The sequence below is a fragment of the Excalfactoria chinensis genome, chromosome 1 (genome assembly GCF_039878825.1).
Source record: "Excalfactoria chinensis isolate bCotChi1 chromosome 1, bCotChi1.hap2, whole genome shotgun sequence".
Lineage (NCBI taxonomy): Eukaryota > Metazoa > Chordata > Aves > Galliformes > Phasianidae > Excalfactoria > Excalfactoria chinensis.
In genome coordinates this window covers 172,181,244-172,202,820 of record NC_092825.1, presented here as the reverse complement: position 1 = coordinate 172,202,820, position 21,577 = coordinate 172,181,244, and the positions used below count along the sequence as shown (strand labels likewise).

The window sequence follows — 21,577 nt, the reverse complement described above, 5'->3', positions numbered from 1 at the left end:
TTTGATAAACAAAATTTAGTCAGTCACTGCACACTGATTCATGCTGTTGGGTACCTTATGAGTTGAAACAAAAAGTTAATTAGTCATAAACCTATCTTTCTTCCTTAAAAGAAGTGACATACATCTGAAAAATCATCTGTGGTTACAAAGGTGAAATAAAGACTCCTGTTAAATAGAGATGAAATAAAGTATTTTGCCACAATTAAAAATATCCAAGCAAATAGATGTAAAAGAAGTTGTGCTCAGAGGAGCTCATCATGGTATGATTACTTACACTGGCAACAAGCAATGACAGTGTGCTGGTTTCCAAAAGGTACTGTTTTACTGACAGGGACAGCAGTAGCAGTTTCAGGTAACATCTTTGGTAGCAAGTTGCAGAAATGTGGCCTTGTCTGCAAACATGAAGATCTAGTTGGAATGAAGCTTGATAGCTTGTTCACAGTTCCCTTCTGTCATCATTGTGACCACTTTACTTCATTGGAGCAAACGTAGTTGCATGATAGTACATTTAGGAGAGATTACACTACAGAAAGAAAATGTATTTAAAATAATAATAATAATCATCATCATCATCTCACTAGAAAATTTATAGTGTAAATTATGCCTAGAAAGAATACAATCCTAAACTTTGTTTGCGTGCATTAACCATACACACAACATGGTTTTATTTATCATTCACCTACCACAAGCTTCACCTGCAAAGACTGTGTGGTACCAGCAGCAGATGAAAGCAAACAAAACAAAACAAAACAAAACAAAACAAAACAAAAACAAACAAAAAAACAAAACAAAACAAAACACAAAAGATATCAAATGGAAAGCACTGCACTAAGAACTCAAAGGCAGTCTCAAAACATTCTTGATGGAACTGCTTTTTTTTTTTTTTAATTTTTCTTTTCTTTTCTTTTCTTTTTTTCCCAGCCTCTTTTTCAATGCAGCCTAGAATATAAGGAATCCCAGAGGCCACAGAGTTAGCCTGGTAGAGCAGCATGAATGAGGATATGAATCATTTCTAACTTGTAGTTCAGACACAGTGAAACCTGCTTTGACTGTCTAATTAATTCGAAATGGCCGCAAGTTGCACCAGAGGAGGTTTAGATTAGACTTAAGGAAAATCCTTTTCTCTCAGAAAGTGATCAGGCACTGGAATGGCTGCCCAGAGAGATGGTGGAGTTGCCATCCCTGGCAATGTTCAAGAGGCATCTGGATGAGGAGCTATGAGATATGGTTTAGTACCTTGTGGTAGCAATGGTGATGGGAGGATGGTTGGAATAGATGGTCTTGTAGGTCCTTTCCAAACTTGCGATTCTGTGATTCTGTGATTCTATGATTGTTCCTGGAGTTTCCTCTATCATGATGTGGGGGGATAGTATTTCTTAGAATGACTTTTTCTTATACATAGCTGATGTTGCCCTGACATGTTTTCAAATTAGCCAGTATCTGCAGGCTCACTTAACTCAATGGGAAAGAGGCTAAATGAAGTGGGAGGAAGATTTAATTTAACTACTTCCAGAAGCAAAGTGAAATTACTGAATAGGCAGGTGAGAAAAAGTTAACTATTTTTCTGAACAGTGCTGTATCAGAAGCAGTAAATTTGTTTAATAGAGGGAAAAGGGCAAGTCAGTCACGAGAATATGCTGCAAAAAAAAGGAGGTGTATTCTGCTTATGTACGGAATGGAACTGTGGGAAGGAATCACTTTCCTGTGAGAAGACAAAAGCAGGAAAAAGGACTGTGCTATTTTTAGTGCACTAACTAGAACTGAAGCTACAGCAGGTCTCAATCAAATGTCTCCATAAACCTCTTACTTCCCCATTTCCCTCTCCTACCTTGCCCTTCTACAGTATATAATAAATTTATCACTGCTTCCCCTTTGTAACATATAAAAATTCACTGATTCTTAAATGGGTATTAAAAGGCGCGCAATCTGTCTTGTCTGAGGTTCACTGGCAGACTGCACAGCCCTACAGTGAGCTATTCTTCATGGCCTTCCTGCATAACCTTTTTGTGGATACTGATTCTACACCTCTCTTCTGCTCTAATTTCCTGTTCAATCTACAGCATAGCATCTATTAGTCACAGAATGTGGGAAAGTATAAAACTCTGCAGCTGGAGTACTCTAAGGATTGCAAATAGCCAAAGAAAGGTTTGAGACCTTTGAGTGTAATGGGCTGTAAAAGTAAAAGCTGTGATTTATAGTTTCTTCCAGTTACTGAAACCTAATGACCAGCCCACCTTCTGTGGAATTCAATGATGTGAAGATGTTTATATCTAATAAGAAGTTTGAATAAATTGTGGTCATTTTTCTTTTTCTTTTAATGCATCATACTTTTCTGTCATTGTTCAACCTTTTTTGTACAACAATTTTTGTGACATTCAGTTCAAATCTAAAAATAGTATACACAGATTTATTATTTTAAAATTCAAAATAGATGAATTATTCCTGTTTTTTTTCAGCCTAAATCAGTCTAAAAGTGAAAAATATTAATAACTAGGCATATAGCTGTGCATAAATACATAATAAAATCATACACGTACACACAGATGTTGGATATATACCACTGTAATTTATGTAAGGGAATGAAACTCAAGAAAACAAAGGTACAAATTGTACCTAAAATAAGAGATTTAGCATTATTTTGACAGGGAATGTCTTTATTTCTACACTCCATTAAAAATAAAACCAACCACCAACATACACATTAATACATATGAGGATATACATCTCTAGCACCACATGATAATATGTTCCTTCCCAATGTCCTGCTGTAAAACATGCAAGCGAATGATTAATCAGATTAGTAAAATATAGGAATTAGTTCCAAAAGTTATTTGGAAAAAAAAAAAAAAAAAAGAAAGAAAAAAAGAAAAAAAAAATGGAGATGCACCTTATATGTAAAGACTATAGTTTTTTGGGTTTTTTATTATTATATAACTTAAATCCTAACTCAGCTCTATCACTGAGGATTTCTTATTAGTCCTTATTAATGCTTTAAACAGAAAAAGTAAAAAAGAACACTATTAGAAGGAATAAGTTGAAACTGCCCTGCGTGCTCTCTTGCTATCTACCTGTTTTATACTGATAAGTGCAGTTTTCTAACTTCACCTGGATGCAAAGTGTGACTTTAGGAGTATGACTAGTTCTCTCCTAACTGGGTTCTCCAAAAAGACTTAATTACTTCTTCCTCTGCATCGAAGACTGTTAGAGTCATTTTTATATGCTTGCCTGCATGCACACAACTTGCTAATTCTTCACTGGTTTTCAAGTGAATGCTTTGTCTGTGTTTACTACTTAGTGTGCAGTGTCTAAAATCCTACAAAAAATTGACTGTTTTCTACATGGTGAGCATCACAGAACTGTAAGCAGACTTCATCCTACCTCACAAATATATATGGTTATTGGACTGCAGGCTTGTCTTTTAATCCTTCAAGTAGTATGGGATTCAGCTGTTATATCACTTAGGTAAATTCTGAACCACTCGGATGGTCCACAAAAAGTTAATGAGAAAAGTATCCTCCCTTGTAATATTATTTATTATTTTAATATGAAGTTCAATTTTTAATTTTGAACTCAGTGTCTATTGAGATGGAAGATATAGGTAAATTTTTCAATCTAGACTTCAAGGCCAATGATTGAGGAAATTTTTTATAATTTCCAATCGCATTGTCTGTAAAATTGCTAGTTACATCTACCACATTGTCTTTGGTAGAAGAACTTTAGGCATATAACATGGTGCACAACAATAACACAGACATCTATGACTAAAAAATGTAATTGAAATGTCTGTCATGTTTTATTTATTTATTTGTTTTTGATTAGGCAAAAATTTATTTATTAGATAAAACTCTCAGCTGCTGAGTGATTTCCGGGAAAGAAGCTTATGTAGAGAATAAATGGAACAAGAAGTCATTCTTGTGACTCCTTTCATCACAATAAAATGTTGAGAAAGTCAGGTCACAAGAAAAATGGGATTAAAAAACAAGCAAACAAACAAACAAACAAAAATAACTTGTTTGAGATGATTTTGCTGCATTTACTGTTTAGTTCGTAAAGTGTTGGGAAAAAAAAAAAAAAAAGGTAAATGGTGACACATACCCATAGCATTATTTCAAATGACTCATAACAAATAGGTTAACAATAATTTTAATTGCATCTGTAAAAAGAAAACTGTAAAATTTTTCTTTGGAAAAATGCTCATGAGATTATTTGAAATCCAAACAAAAAATATTTTTAGTCTTCTTCATTATGTCATGAGTGGCACAATAAGCATGTAAAGTTTCTTTCTTCTAAATACTACTCTTTATTTATAGGATAGCAAACTAGAGAATTATAGAATCATAGAATCATTAAGGCTGGAAAAGGCCAGTATGGTCATCTTGTCTAAACATCAGCCCTCACTACCCTGACTACTAGCCACCATCTCTCAGTGCCACATCTACATATTTTTTTAACACCTCTGGGGACAGTGAATCAACTACTTCCTTGGGCAGCCTATGCCAATACTTGGTTCTCTTTCAAAGAATTTTTCCTAATTTCCAATTTGAATCTCCCGTAGTGCAAGTTGAGGCCATTACCTTTTGTCCTATTGCTATTTACCTGGGTAGATTAACATCCACCTGACTACAACCTCTTTTCAAATCATTGTAAAGACAAAGAAGGTCTTCCATGAGCCTCCCCCACACTAAACAGTCACAGTTTCCTCATACATTCCTTCTAAGACATGAGTTCCATATCATTCACCAGCATAGTCGTCAAAAAGAGAACTTCATTACCATTGTTTTGTTTGTGTGTTTGTTTTCCTGGGGGTGCTAAGAGGAGGTTAGAGAAAAGGAATTATTTTTTTTTTTTTTTCATAATGACATGATCCAAAACACAGGTAGGCGTCCAGGCGTGTCTTGAATATCTCCAGAGAAGGAGACTCCACCACCTCTCTAGGCAGCCTGTTCCAGTGCTCCGTCACCCTCACTGTAAAGAAGTTCTTGTGAACATTTGTGTGGAACTTCCTATGCTGAAGTTTCAGCCCATTTCCCCTAGTCCTGTCCCCACACACTACTGAAAACAGACCAGCCTCGCCACTATGGCTCCCACACCCCAGGTATTTATAAACCTGGATCAAGTCCCCTCTCAGCCTTCTTTTCTCAAGGCTAAACAGACCCAGTTCCCTAAGTCTCTCCTCATAGGGAGATGGTCCAGGCTCTTCACCATCTTTGTGGCCCTCCGCTGGACTCTTCCCAAGAGATCCCTGTCTTTTTTGTACTGGGGAGCCCAGAACTGGACACAGTATTCCAGATGAGGCCTCACCGGGGCAGAGTAGAGGGGGAGGATCACCTCCCTCGATCTGCTGGCCACGCTCTTTTTAATGCACCCCAGTATGCCATTGGCCTTTTTGGCTACAAGGACACACTGCTGGCTCATGGCCAACCTGTCATCCACCAGGTTTCCCAGGTCCCTCTCTGCAGAGCTCCTCTCCAGCAGGTCTTCCCCCAGCCTGTAATGGTGCATGCAATTATTTCTACCTAGGTGCAAGACTCTACACTTACTTTTGTTGAACCTCATCTGGTTTCTTCTTGCCCAGCTCTCCAGCCTGTCCAGGTCTCGCTGAATGGCAGCACAGCCTTCAGGCGTGTCAACCAATCCTCCCAACTTCATGTCATCAGCAAACTTGCTGAGGTTTAATTCTTATAATGGAATCATAGAATTGGAAGTAGAGAATTATATATTTTGGAATCATATATTGGAATAATAGAGTTGGAACGGACCTTAAAGATAACCTCCTGTGATGGCTAGGGTTGCTACCCACTCGATCAAGGTGCTCAGGGCCACATCCAATCTGGTCTTGAACAAAGGCCCAAACAGTACTGCCCTATGCAGCATACATGGAATGAAACATAACAGTTAAAGAATAGATCAGTACATATAAGGTGAATTGAGGATTTAAGGCTGTAAATATAAGAACCTAATGCATTTGTTTGTTTTTTGTTTGTTTGTTTTGTTTTTTATCCCACAGATTACTGAAAAGGCACCCAGACAGTTTTTGATTCACTTCATCTCCTGAGCATCATCACAGTCCACCCATACAAGAACCATTCTGTGAAGATAATCTTTGTTAAAAAGGACAACATCTGTACACACAACAGAAAAGCTAAGGTAGTGGATATTTAAACTAAACTACTTTTGGAACATGCTTATGAACTTTATGGCTTGGACTTATTAATTTATAAAATAAAGATCAATCATAGAAGCTTTTGTGAGCAATTCAACTTGAATAAGCTTACTGTTGGAACTCAGATTAATAAATAAATAAAAATAAATTGGTTTTATGGATAACAGTCATCTGCTTCACACCATAGATAGGTTCATAGAAGGTTCTTTCCTGAATGAGTTTACCAACCCTTGTAAATGTTTTATAAAAGTAACCGCAGTATTCTCTGAACCTGAGAGAATTAACAGCTTTTAGAAAATAATCTTTATCTCATGTTTAATTATATCTAATTCACCCTGGCAAATTCTGCAAACAAGAATTAGATACTAAGTTTATATTGTTTTTTTAATCTCCATGTAATTCAGTGTGACTTGGTCTGGTTCAAGAATACAGTGTTTTTGTTGTTTTTTTTTTTTTGTTGTTGTTGTTGTTGTTGTTTTTTTATCAGAGTCTGAATTAATAGACAAGTTCTCATGAAGGTAAAATTAAGATCAAGGTTAATCTAGCCTGTTAGCTAGATAAAGTTTGTTTCTAAATAATCTTAAGTGTTTTCTGTTGCTCAGCACATGTTTTACTAGCATATGGAAATAAATAAAAATGTATATTAATGTAGCAAGTGAGAGTGAAATGTGGTGTGCTCATTAAGAGCCTATTGTGACACAAACTAGATGCAGGTATGAAACTTCTAAATCTAATGTTCATTTTCCAGATGAATGATGGATATTCAGTTTAAAGTTACCATGAATACAGCTGTAGAAGGAAATAAGAAGGAGTAAACCTCAGCAGTTATGTGTTAGCAGCTGTGCTTTAATATATAATAGTGGAGTGACTTACGATCATGTAGTTCAGAATGCCTCTAATTAATTTTTAAGTTGAGTCTTTATTCTCTACCTCAAACTGTGGTTTATTAATAGGTCAACATAAAAAGCCTGCTAAAGTGTGAAGTGTGGCTGTGCAAACATATTTGGAAATACATAGTTCACTGTTGGATGTCATCATTTTACCTGCCTACACAACTAATTGAGAATCATATCAGAAGACTAAATGAGACAGTGCAGTCCAACCAGACATAACTGAATTAGAACTGATGAACTTGATGTGAGTAGATTCAGAGTGCCATTTTAAATACAACAAAATTTAACTCATTTTCCTGCCCTTGACAGCTTATTGCAACCACTGAAAACATAGGAAAGACTAACAGGTGAATTTTCGCTTACTTTCTCTGGATAATCCTTATTAAAATAGCTGATTTATTGAAGAATAATATTTACATTAAAAAAGTGCGTTTGCTCTGAGTTCATGTAAAGTAGTCATTCTGGAATCTAAGTGTTAATACTTTCCATGAGGAGAAAGAAATTATAGCAGGAGAAGAGTATATAAGAGTAAATATATAAATGAAGAACTCTCTCTTCTCTTTCTGTCCAAAGAACAATGGGGATAAATTTAAATCATAATTTTATTTGAGAATTTGACTTCTGGAAGATTTCTGTTTATCAAAATAATAGCTATATGCTGCATATTCTATTTCTGAATTCTGTAAATACCTAAGCATTATCTTTCCTACATGGATAAGCCCCAGCTGTTCAGCCCAGGAAAGAGAGGGCTCCCAAGTGACATGATAACAACTTTCCAGTATCTTAAGGGGAGCTACAGGAAAGAAGAGGACAGACTTTTTAGCAGATGTTAGTACAAAGGGAAATGATTTCAAACTCAAAAAGCGGAGATTTAGGTTGGGTCTAAGGAAAGATTCTTTTACAGTAAGGGTGGTGAGGCACTGGAACAGGTTGTCCAGAAGTGTGATGGATGCTCCATCACTGGACACTTTCAAGGCCAGGATGGACCAGGCTCTGAGCACCCTGATCTAAATGTTGGCATCCCTGTTCTTTTCAGGTGAGTTGGACTAGATGACCTTAAAGACCCCTATAAAGTCTGAGAATTCTAGGATTCTATGATTTAGAGTGAAGGCTTTTGATTGTGTGACATAGGCAAATATGTCAGGATCATTTCCTTAGATATTTTTTTCTATGTAAATCTATAATATCTGACGGCAGAACCAATTTCTGGCTTGCCAGATTTTGTGCATGATGTTAACTTCATGCCCTGCTTCTCTGAGTCCTGTGTCTGCTTATTAAATTCATGTAGTACATTGCTAAGAAATGCTATCTTCAAGTGTGCTTATGAAAAAAAAAAAAAAAAAAAAAAAAAAAAAAAAAAAAAAAAGATCCAACTTGTGTTTTAACCGGATACGGAGATAAATTTGCACAGCCATTTGTTCACTGCCAACCCTCCAGTGCAATGAGCAAGAAAATTGCTTGGTAAAATGCAGGTACTCCTGGGTTGAGACAAGGACAATTTAGTAAAAAGAAAAAAAATTAAATTTGGGGGGGCAAGGGGGGAAGCAAAACAAAATTTAAAAGCATGCAATTGTAAGACCTGCTGACCAATGACCAATCTGTTCCTGAGCAATGTTAGCTTCCCCAGAGTCCTCCAGTTTTATCATTCGGTATGACAACGTACAATAGAAATTATCCCTTTGGCTAATTTGGGTTAGTATCCCAGTTCTGTTCTTTCCCAGCTTCCTGTGCACCACCAGCTTCTTGCTGGCAGGGCAGTAGAAAAAGTAGGAAAGGGAATGATTCCGTGCAAATGGTAGTTTGCAGCCATCAAAAGATCAATGTGTTATCAACATTATTTTCATCTTAAATCCAAAACAAGCACCATACCAACTGCTAGGAAGAAAAGTAATTATGTTGCAGCTGAAACTAGGACAAGATGTAATCTAAATGGGATAAACACAAATCATGCTGCATTTTGTTCAACTTCTATAAAGATGGAAAACAATCTGGAACAACTTTGTGCCTAAATTTGAGTTTTTTTATTTACCAGTGAAGAGAATGCCCTTAAATGGTATCTTTGCTGCCTCAGACTCTCAGCAAGTACTCAGTATGTACCAAAAAGTGTTCCCTAAAAGAAATTTAGGGAAAACATTCTATTCCCTTGACTATAGTCACTTGAATTTTCAGGTAGCTCTGAGCTAGAAAAATGTTCTCATGTCTTCTTTCCTTAAATACACAGGATTTCCAAGTTTTTGCCTAAAATTATGCCACTTGACCTGTTTCCGTTCTTTCTTTTCTATGGATTTACCATTCTTAAATTTCCAAGGAATAACGGCTGCATGCACAATTCTGTTAAATCAGAATAGCTGGTACATTTCAAAGTTCACTTATTCATTTTAAGCTAATAATTTATTTAGAACAGAAGCAAAGCTTACATAAAATTTAATAAAAACCTCTCTGATGCATATATTTGAGTAGACTGTCAGTCCTTTCATTGTATCTATCTTTACGATGTTGGCCTGGGCATAATGATTACATTTAATACAGCTTTTCAGAACTGATTTTTGTTTCAGATTTTACCTGAAGGGGAAAAAAGAGAACAAACAACAAAAACAAACAATAAATAAACCAGCTATTAATAAAAACAGTTGCTAAAATGAACTATATAGAATTTTTGGTATACGGTCATTTTAGAAATTCTGACAGTTCTAGTAGTGATGGTTAGGAAAAAAGTAACAGTGCTATACAAAAGCACAACTCCACATTGTCTTCCAAATGTGAAGATCTCAAAAGATTAACATCTTGAGTGAGTGTAAAGATCTGACATGAATAAGTTACTTTCTGTATGTCTGGAATTTAACAAACCTTAAATGGATTGTGCTGGATAAAAGAAAAACAGGGAAATGACCTTTATCTTTGTCACCACTGCAAATCATGTTGTTCCATTGTTCCAGTGATGCGTAGAGGTGGAAATAACGGAGATGAGTACAATAGACTTTTCCATAGACTGAGTTTTCCAGGTCATTTAATTCTCTCTACTGTCTTCAGAACCTTTCCAACAGAGCTAATGATAACAGATTGCCACATTATCCCGTTCATTGTGACCTGTTTGGGTAGATTCCAGAAATTCTACTCACTCAAATCTACGGGTGAAGAAAGGTATTTACTGAATTGATTTCTAATGGTTATGATAATGTATTCAGGGCAAATAAAATGATACTTTGCGTTATTGAGCGTTATATGTGTTTGAAAATTGATACTCTGCATCTGGGTTACTGCTCTGCTGCATCTGGCTCAGAATTTTCCTTAGAGAATCTGGCCTCCTGGTAGTACACATTCCTTAGGGATATTTTATTTCCCCCAGTCTAACAAGGTTGGGTGTTTGTTTTTTTTTTACAGTTTATATCCAGTCAAAGGCATCCAGACTAACCCTCTCTTTGCTATAAGTGGAATAACTGTTGCTCAGAGGGCGATGAATATAGATTTTACCTGGGAACTGTGTCTGCATCAACTAAGATAAGTGCGAAGAAGATAATCTAACTAATGCAAAATTAAGTGGAGGAGGTACAAAGGCCTCAACCCTAATTTTTGTCTGATTTTGAGAAGCCACCATGTTCAGGAAAGCAACAATGGGCCAACTTGTCAATTTATTCAGGTCCAAGTAGTCTCCAGTGTTTGTAAATACCATTGTAAGATTTTCATGAAGTCTAAATATGCCTAATTTTCATAGGGTGAGTATGAAAGCTTAGTTTCAAACCTTGTCACGATATCACCAGTTGAGCCCATTGTAACACTGACTCCCGGAAGCCAGCTTGAAATTAGCCAGGTGCTATTCATTAGAAAGATGTTCATTTGTAATGGAGAAAGATGTAGCTCTCCAGGGCAAATAGATATTGGAGAAGTTATTGTATTTATCCCTTCTTAAGAAATGAGTGATGTGAAGTTTTACCTTGTAAGCTATATACATTTTGTGAACAGTGAATACAAATTTTCAAAGCATCTAGGATCTCAGTCTTAAAGACTGTTCAATGATTGTCTTTTCAGTTGTATGGTTATCTCTTAGGATGATCATAGTTCTTCAGGATGTGAGGAAGTTACCTCAAGTTGTGCCAGAGGAAGCTGGCACACACTGGATATCTGGAGAAATTTATTCATTGAGTGGATGATAAGATATTAGAATAGATTGCCTAAGGAATTAGTGGAGTTGTCATTCTTGGAGGTATCTAAGAGATATGTGGATGTGGCATTTAGGAATGTTGTTTAATGGTGGACTTGTTGAGTCTTTTCCAAGGCTGATCTTTTCCACTAAATGATTCTGTGTTTCTATATTTACACTTCAAGTGGGTTTCAGGTATTTGGGTGAAATCCAGATGTAGAAATGCCTGAGATAAAGGCAATTTCAGAATTTCTAAAAGCTGCCTACATTTTTCATTATTATTATTATTATTATTTTCAGCACAGCAAACTGATGGATTGAAATTCATAGTAAAAAGACACTAAAAAAAATAAAATATTACATAGGTTTTCAATTCTATGTTTTATAGAGACATAGCATTTCAGACAAATTGATTTCATATAAGACTGTCTCCATTTCTAAATCATATTCATATAAATTCCAAGTTTTAAGAAATACTTGGAAAATAAAACAACTGTAAATTTTACCAAACTCAAATAATAACAATAATAATAATAATAAAGGAATACCATGAGAATGCTTATTCCATGTTGCATTTTTTTGACTAGGAGGAGAGAAGGAGGTTGCCAGCAGATTGCTTGTCTCAGTTTTTAAACCCAAATTCACACTCATATCAGTCATAAATATTCACGTGACTTAAAATTAGCTTTGTTTGTATAACCCACAAATTATTCTGAATTATGGAGATGAGATTTTTTTCCACAGAATCTGTTATTTGCACCTTAATCTCTAAAATGGAAAGATGTAGACTTGAAAGATAGGCCATTCAGTTGATGAGGAATTGGTTGGATGATCGCCATCAGTGAGTTATTGTCCACCTGTGTCCAGGTGGAAGTAGGTGATGAGTATTTATCTACTGAGGGTCCATCTTGGGACCAGTACTCTTCATAAATGACATAAACAGTGGGATTTGGTATACCTCAGAAAGTTTGCTGATGACACTTTACTGAGTGTTGAAGTTGGTACGACAGAAGGGGTACCATGTGGGAAGATCTGGGCAACCTCAAGAACTGCACCTACATGAACCTAATGAGATTCAACAAGGCCAAGTGTAAGATACTGTATGTGGGACAAGGCAATTCCAACTATGTGTACAGATGGGCAGAAGAACTCATTGAAAGCAGCCCTAATGAGAAGGACTTGGGAGTCCTTATGGATGAGCTGAACATGAACAAATGGTGTGTGCTTGCAGCTCAGAAAACCAGCTATATCCTGGACTACATCAGCCAAAGGATGGTAGCAGGAAGAGGGAGATTGTCTCCCTTTACTCTGACCTTGAAACACACCATCTGAAGTATCATGTCCAGGTCTGGGGACACACCACAAGATATAGAGCTTTTGGAGAGGGTCCAGAGGAGGGCCAAAAGACAGTGAGAGTTCTGGAGCACATCTCTTATGAAAAAAAAAAAAAAAAAAAAAAAAGTTGAGGAAGGTGGGCTTATTCAGTCTGGAAAAGAGAGGCTCCAAGCTAGCCTTGTTGTGGCTTTCCAGTACTTGAAGGGAGCTTATAAACAGGAGAAAGACCAACTTTTTACATAGTCTGGTAGTGATAGGACAAAGGGAAATGGTTTAAAATGAAAAGAGTGGAGATATTGTTTAGATATTAGGAGGAATTTTTTAAACAAAAGGTGGTGAGACAGCAGAACAGGTTGCCCAGATAATCATCCACACAGATATTTAAGGCCATGTTGAATGAGACACTAGACAGCCTGATCCTGATCTGGTGGTGGAGATATATGATATTTGAGATCCCTTCCAACCCAGTCCAGTATATGATTCTTCTACAGTACCAGTAGTAACAAAAATAAATAAATAAAATGCTTCTTCAAAACGTAATTGGAGAATTCTTGGCATGTGAAATATATTTCTTGGCTCTGTTATACTGTTCTGAAAATGATAGAAAGTCCATAATCTTGCATAGAAATTAAAACACTTCATAGTACAAAATGACAATCTGAAAATAAGCATCAAATATCTCTAATTTGTATCACTGTTCCTTTATCAGTAATTTCAGGACAGGGAAATAATTACTTTTGTTTTGGCATGATGAGAACTAAAGCTCACTATTTGTTGACATTTCACTAACAATTAGTATATAGTAGTTATAGCAAGAGTAATTTTCCTATTTAAATTCCTGAGACTGAAAGTTATTTTAATCACTTTAACAACCTATACAGTGGGATTTGTCTAAAATTTTTTGTAATTAATTTCTTCAAATTCATCTGCATATTGTTTTAATCTAACATTTGATACTGATAGAAAAGAGCTGCAAAAGATTTAATGACATTTGGCAAGTAATATCTTACTAAGTTTGTCATTACCTCCTGACACAAGTAATTCTAGAAATCAACAGTCTTGTTAGTTAATGCTAATGAATTTTGCAGTCACACATCATTGGTTCTGGTTTTAACATCTTTTTATAGGATTGTGAGGAGGTTTATTTTTTGTGCCTGTGTGTGATTATAGACCAGTATTAATTGATTGTGATACTGTAAAAGCACTTGTAACCCGTTTGTGCCTGAATTTTCAACCACATTAAAGAAAGTGAAGTGTTTACATATAGAAGTGAATGGATTCTTAGATAGAAAAGGACTTCAAGGTCTCACCAATACAACCACTTATTCACAATAGGATAGCTCTGAGACCAGTATCACAGTATCATGCGAGTTGGAAGGGGCCTTAGAGATCATCGAGTCCAACTCCCGGGATTCGAGCCTTTCTGTGTAGCAGAGCAGCATTTCTGCCACTTGCGCCACAAGGGGGATTCGAACCCCAGGCCTCTGGTGTTGCAAGCAGCACCTTATACCACTGCGCCACCAGAGGCACACCAGTAAGGTGACTTTGCTAGGAGTTCTACCTCCTATCTGACCACAAAGCCTCGTGGAGAATGTAGTTTGTCTTCTTTTCCAGACAGGTATCCGGAACTGGAGCATTAACACTTTAACTCCCAGTGCACTACATGATGTTATGATGTGAAAGACCAGTAACCAAAACCGATAAAACCATGACATCTTCCCAGTGTGCAGTGCTGTAAAGAGCCTGACTGTATCTCCTCATCGAATTCTCAGTCAATGTCCCACTGGGAGATGCAGTTAGGACCCCTCTTAGGTCTCTTCTTAGGCTGAGGATGTCTAGCTCTGTTTGCCTCACTAGGCAAGTGCTCCTGCACACAGTCTTGGTGGTCTGTCCTGAAATCTCTTCAGTCTGTAAACATGTTTGTACTGGGTGAGCAAATACGGACCTTTTCCTGCATGCAGAAATTCAGAAACTGAATTCAGTTATTGAGTTGACTATTTTTGTTGTATTATTAATCTGAAGCCAATTTAATTTACAAGTGTGAGTCTTCAAGCATGAATCAGACTGATGTACAAAAAATGGAATTTGGCCTTCAGACACATGCATCCAAAGAATATATCCAATTTCCTGAAACTCAAGATCCTGTATTAATCCTATTCTCTTAAAATTTCTTAGAATGAGATAGAGAGGTAAGAGCCACAGTGCTTTAATTTGCTTATTCAGGAACTTTCTTCACTTATTTCTATTTTACTATTAAATTTAATTTAATTATTTAATTACTATTTAATTTTACTATTAAAACCAAAGAACTAATTTTAACTGATACCAAAGACATCCTTATATAACTGCTTGAGAATGAATGGGAACCGTAGCAGTTCTTACTATGAAAGAAAATAGCTGGGCTGTTCTGCTCTGCTAATGTTGGTCAATACCAGGTGTTCACGCACAACTCTTCTTTCCCAGGAGTTTAGCCTTATCCTCAGATAAAGAACATAGTAGCTTTTGTATCAGCTTTCAAGACAGGATACATCCTGATAATCTCAGTAAGAAACTTATATAAATTAGCATTGTATCCATTTTTAGGAAAATTAAAGACTTGATTTTACACATAAATCTGAAGGGTTTTTTTATTTGTTTGTTTTTTGTTTCTGTGTTTTGGTTTATTTTTATTTTTATTTTTATTTTTTATTTTTCTCTCTTTTATTCATTTAAGTATAGACATGATTAATTTTGAAACCTCTTATGTATTACTAGACCTACTTACTAGTGTGTCGTGTTTCTTGTAGGCTTCCGGCTTGATTGTTGCAAGTGATGGGATTCTGCTTTCTTGATTATAGATATTGAAATTAAACTGCAATACTGTTGCTCTTTCTAGAGGCAAGAGAGGAAACATAAATGCAAATGACATAATTAAATCTTTCTACCGTAAACATCTGAGAAAGAAAAATAATATTTGTAGTGCTATTTGTCTCAGATTTCTTTCTGTTAAACAGAAAAGGAGCTCAGTATTTACACATCAGACACAAAAATTACAGTCAATGGATGTTGTGCATAAGTGAATCCTGCACTCAATTTGATACTTTTTTTTGTTTCTGGTGTGTTGTTGCTTAAATAAATATTTAAAGAAAGAACTTTTCCACTGAAAATAAATAAATAAATAGTACATAGTCTTGGTGTGGGATTCAGTAATGAAAATTTTCCCTCATCAAATACTAGACTAGAATAGAATAGAAACACAATGCATTTACAGTACTTCTCTTATTTAATTCCAAAAACTATTAAAACATCATAATTTAAAATGAAAGAGTGCTGAAATTGCCCTAAAATTATGCTAGAAAATATAAGATTGAATTTATAGAAACAACAGAAGTAAAACTCATTTTTAACCTTGTTTCATTGAACCAACTGTAATTGAATATTCATTTAAAAGTCATTCAATTGCAGATACTATATCTAGTGATTTACTTTTCTGTTGATGGCTAGAGAGACTTGGAGCCTGTACTCATTTAAGAACAAACAAGTAAATGAGTTATCACACAGAGTAGTCCGACATAATTGTATGATTAAGCATTAGCATCTGGATAGATAATCAAATCCTTTATGACCACAATGTCTTAAAATTATTTGTGAAGGAAATCACTGATTTCTTTACTAAATTATAAAATATGGAAAGAATCAAATGCACTGAAGAACAGTTGTGATAGAAATGTTACCCAGTGGGCTGTGTGTGTTCTGGATTTCAATAATGTTTTTGTGTATGCATGCAGCAGAGAAAATGAATGCTTGAATGCTGGAAATCAAGGCTTTTGAAGTTCTGTCCCCATTTTTTGCCAGACTGTCAAGGCCACTGTCCTTCAAGAAAACCCTTTAATGGAAAAGAAAGGAAAAAAATGTATATAATCATAACCTTTTAAATATGTTATCTAAATAAAAGTACCAGGAAAATGGTACAGAATCCATGTTTGGATAATTTGTAAGCACTAGACTACTTAAAATTAAGTGTAGGTAAACTGCTGTTTCTAATAAGCAAAATGGAGCATCTAAATGATATAATAGTATTTCTAGTAACTGCTTGAGATGTTTCATGCAGCAAAATTCATTTTCCAGAATTAAGAGTCTCAAATTATTTCACACCAAATTAGCAAAACTGGTCTTTTTTTTAAGTCTTGATTTGTGCACATGTAAAAATATTAATGAGATGCAGCTATAAGAAGAACAGAATAGCACTGCAAGTTTCACCAGTTACTTTGCAAAACTCATTTCAACTGGACACATACAGAGAAAACTGCTTAGTTATCTGTAATAAATGTGAGCTAAGTAACGATTTTATTACTGCAGAGGGAGATTAATATACTTTTTAGTTTCATGTTTAGGAAAAAAAGGTGGGGTGATCATCTGAAATTCTACATGCATTGAATCCATCTTCAGTAGCATGATTGACCGGACCCTGCAGTGTGGGAAAGTATATTTTTATCTGACAGCTTTCCTTATCTACTTCACAGCGTAGAGATAGCATCCCTACTTGTAGGACTTGATAAAGATATGAATGTGTTGGGTATAGCTCATTCCTCTTTAGGCAAATCTTCATGTTGGAGCTTTTTGTAAAGATAAAATTGGCTACATAAACTTCAATAAAAGGCTTCTGAACTCAGTTTCAAGGCATCCCTCTGAGAATTTCCTTTGCCTCCACACTCCTTTGATGTTTCTGTAGTAGTACTAACCCTCAAGAAATATATAACATTCTATCCAAGATCTTATATCAGCAATTGCCATTCTTTTTATGTTAAATTTGTTTTTGATAATTAACACATACTTCAGAAATACTGTTCAGTTTTATGTATACACTGGTATGTAGATCTTAGTTAATTATTTTTGTAATGCTAAACTTTAGATAGATTCTTATCCTGCTATTCACAGATTAGTAAAAAAGATATGGCTTTATCACAGAATCATAGGGTTGGAAGGAACCTCTGGAGGACGTATAGTCCAGCAGGTTCCCTAGAGCTGCTTATACAGGACAGCATCCAGATAGGTCTTGAATATCTCTTGAGATGGATACTCCACAGTCTTTTGGGCAGCTTATTCCAGTGATTTGTCACCCAGAAAATAAAGAGGTTTTTCCTCATGTTCAGATGGAATTTCCTGTGTTCATGTTTGTGCTTGTGGCCCCTTGTCTGGTAAATGCTCACCACTGAAAAAAGGACTGACCCCATCCTCTTGACACCCACCTTTTGATATTATAATTGTTGATACAATCCCCTCTCAATTTTCTCCCTTCTCCAAGCTAAACTGTCCCAGGTTTCTCATTTCTTTTCTACTAAGGGAGATGCTTCAGGCCCCAGTCTTTTCAGTCCTTTACTCAGATGTCTCCAGTAGATCCCTGTGTTTTGTAGGCCAGGGAGCCAAGCATTAGTCACAGTACTACAGATGTGACCACAGCAGGGCAAAGTAGAAGGTGAGGATCATTCTCAAGTTAGTTGGACAAACAAACTTGCTGGGTTAAATCACAACAAGAGTAGTTAATATTATTTATTAAGATAAAAACAACAAAGTTATAAGGTAAAAATTTATTATTATTATTATTATTATTTTCCTTAAAATTCTCTTTTACTTTGTAAGTCAGAAACAAGTGAAATTTAGCCAATGCTACAGAGAAAACATTGTGTTTAATCTGTTAATCAGGACAGTAATCCCTGTATATAAGGTGTGGAGGTTCAGCAGTCTTCCATTTGGGGAGACAAATATGTTTTCACTGGCTTCTGTATGTTGAGGGCAGTGAGGCACTGACACAGGATCCCCAGAGAAGTTGTGGATATCCTATCTCTGTGAATATTGAAAGCCAGATTGGATGGAGCAGCCTGATTTGAGTGACAACTCCATCCATGGCAAAAGGTTAGAACTAGATGAAGTTCCTTCCAACAAAAGCCGTTCCATAATTCTATAATTTTATGAAAATGCATAGAGAGTCTTATGGGCTAGGTTTCTATTTATATAATAGAATCTGTAATTTGAGTTGTTGGAATTAAAGAAGGGAAGGTAGAACAACAGACAGAGCATCTGTAAAAACCTGAAGCACTAGTTTTAATATGACGACAGGTCTGGAAGACAGAAAATTTATGGAATAGATAACTAAAAACTTGGTTCAAATTCCATGCTACCCAACAGCAAAGCTTCTGGCAGTGACAAAGGTTACATCAGCCCATGTAATTTAAAGAAATTTACATCTTGCTCTCTGGGAAAAGGAGACCTAATTTATTAGAATAGGAACTGAGTGGAGATACAGATTCACAGAAAGCCAGAAGGTGCAAGGAATCATGGAACTAAATGTTGAAGTTGCAGTATATCCTTTACTGTGTTTCTGTATCAAGAAACAAATACACAGCCTACACATCAAAATTCTACAGTGACTAATCAGAAGATAAAATACATCTCAGCAGTTAGAAGTGGTGTAGGAAAGGCAGAATGGCAGAAAGTGCTCAGAAGAGGATCACCTTATTGAAATAATTTGAGCAGATTTATCAACAATTCATTCTCTGAAGACAAACACAAAAAAAGTCTCAGAAAAACAAGCAGCAACGCCTATAAGGAGACAAATGGGCCAGAATGAAAACTATATGAAGAGAATGTGAAAAAAATAATAGTTATGCCACTCAAGTTCACAAACCATTTAGTAAATAGAAAGCATGCCACACATTGCAATCCTGTAACACACTAGCACACTAGCCTTGTCTGGAGAACAGAAAATAAGAATTAAATAGAAGATAATAAACCAGAATATTCATTGCACAAAATCATGTCAAGCTTTTTTTTTTTTTTTTAATTATTATTATTATTATTATTACAAATGAGTCCAGTGAGAAGGAGGTGGCAGTTCAACTGCCATCTAAGTAACCATGTGGGTAAAAAGAAGACACAGAAGTTGTTGTATGAGAATAAGATAGAATTTTCAGGAATTAGGCTTGAATTTCCACTTCTTTTTAGGGAATACATAATTGAGCAGCAATAGAATGAGAGACTCTGAACATTGGCTTTACTAGTTATTTTAATTTTTCCTTTTATAGGAAGGAAAATTAACATATTATCCTACTGAGTTTCTACTAAGTTGTCAACATTATTAAAAATCCAGTATATAGATCAAAATTCTTACAAAACAGACTATTTTGTGAATAAAGCAAAAGAATAATAACTGACTCCATTTTAAATCCAAATTATTTTCTTTAATATTTTCATACTTGCATGAAATCTATCAATATTATTTCACGATGAACTGGCCCTATTTGAAAATGTTGTAGCTGTCATACGGAAGTTATCAGTCGTATTGCTAAATTTAAAAATAATTTGGCTGATGAAGAAGAAATGTGTGCTTTTTTTGCATAATGCAATCATTTTCCATTACAAATTAGTTCCTGCATAAATCCAGTCTTCCAGACAAATGAATGTTCAGTTAAACTAGAATCTGAAACTTATATGTTAAAATAAGTGCAACTGTACAGATCATAGTAATTGAATTAGCAGGTGGGTATGCTGTATTGTCTATTTAACTGTTTATATATATATTGTAATATTGTATATAGTTAAAATACACTTTTTACAAATCAATGTTATTTTTTTAATGGAGTTGTACAAGATTAGAAATGCATGTATGATTTAGAGAGTATGATTTGTTTATCTTCAAATTAACTTCTACAAAGCTTGCCATTCAGAAGCAGTCATTCCAATAAACTGCTTTATTTCCTTTTAAGTAAGCTGTATCTGTCAATAAGAGAAGCTTGGCATGGCTAAATGGGAGGAATCTAAACCCAGTGTTAATCATTAAATTTTGTTTGATATCACTCTACAGTGTCATGTTACAGAAGTCAGCTGGTTAAGATTTTAAAAATGATGCACACAGCAGAAGTATAACAAAACTTTATAACTTTATAATATAACTGTAATATATAAATGTAATATATGTTTAGTGTAAGATAGTATTCATAGCATTTGCTGTTTGAATTATGTATTCAGTACTTGTCCTTTTGTGAACTGCTGAGGAAATTACATCCATATGGGGAGCAAAATAGAACTTTGCAGTTCTTATTATAAGAGCTTTTTTTCATAATTTGGCTTTTCTTTTTGGAGTAAAAGCCTGTTACCTACAATTGACATACCTCAACTGATCTAACCAGAATCTTACTTAACTTTTAAAGAACTTATATACTGCAAAGGTCTATATTATGGTAGAAACTATAACCACCTTCAGAACCACACATATTTACTTTTGCTGTCTCTGCAAATGTCCTGATTTCAACACCCTTCATCTTCTTACCACAACAATTCAATCCACTATTGAAAGCTTCTGTGCAACATTTGGGTATGGAATGCGTACCCCTTTTCTGGCTCCTGAGGGTTTCCTTCTCTGCTATATATTTTGGGAATGAATTCTTTGAACATAAAATTTGCATCACCGTTGGACAAAAAAAAAACAAAAAAAAACACTCAACCCAAAATGTAGAGCATTTTTTTTTGCAATAATGTCCAAAGTGGTTTATTGATTATACTAATGACACATAATTAGTCACCCATCAATTAATCTTATTTTCATAATCAATAGTAACAATGCAAAAGATAAACCATAATGCTAGACATTTATAAAATGTTAATAAAGATGCTTAAATTATTGAACATCCAGACACGTGAATCACACACTTTCACAGCTGCAGATGTGCTCCGGCTTTGTTTGTACTCATGTCAGGCTACACAGTGAGGTAGCTCCACCAGGCACATACCCAAAATATGGGTCCTGCATTGCAGCCTGCACCTCACTGAAAATTTCCATGATCTTTTAATGTTGCTTTTCAAGCTGACTCCCTTGTTTACAGAACAGTCTTGGTAATGCCCTGGTTAGCAATTAATCTAGGAGCCACTGGCCTCTTCCCCTCTAACAACACTGACATCAGGGCAAGCAGGATCTCAAATCCTTTCATGTCATGAACTTCCAGTACCACCCTCCTATTCCCTTTTAGCCATGGTGAGGCTATGGTGAGGGCATTGTGCATAGCTGCAATCCCA

The 21,577-nt window shown here is 35.5% G+C and overlaps 1 protein-coding gene across 5 annotated transcripts in view; it reads left to right on the top strand.

The window, feature by feature from the left end:
* CNTN5 (contactin 5) overlaps nt 1-21,577 on the top strand; it is a 564,185-nt gene that overhangs the window by 155,767 nt on the left and 386,841 nt on the right. For 4 of the 5 annotated variants that reach the window (XM_072326761.1, XM_072326767.1, XM_072326763.1 and 1 more), the window contains one exon: nt 6,008-6,147. The exons of the other annotated variant lie outside the window; for it this stretch is intronic. The gene's annotated coding sequence lies outside the window, so the exon portion shown is untranslated. The remainder of the gene's footprint in view (nt 1-6,007; nt 6,148-21,577) is intronic. 5 annotated transcript variants of the gene reach the window in all.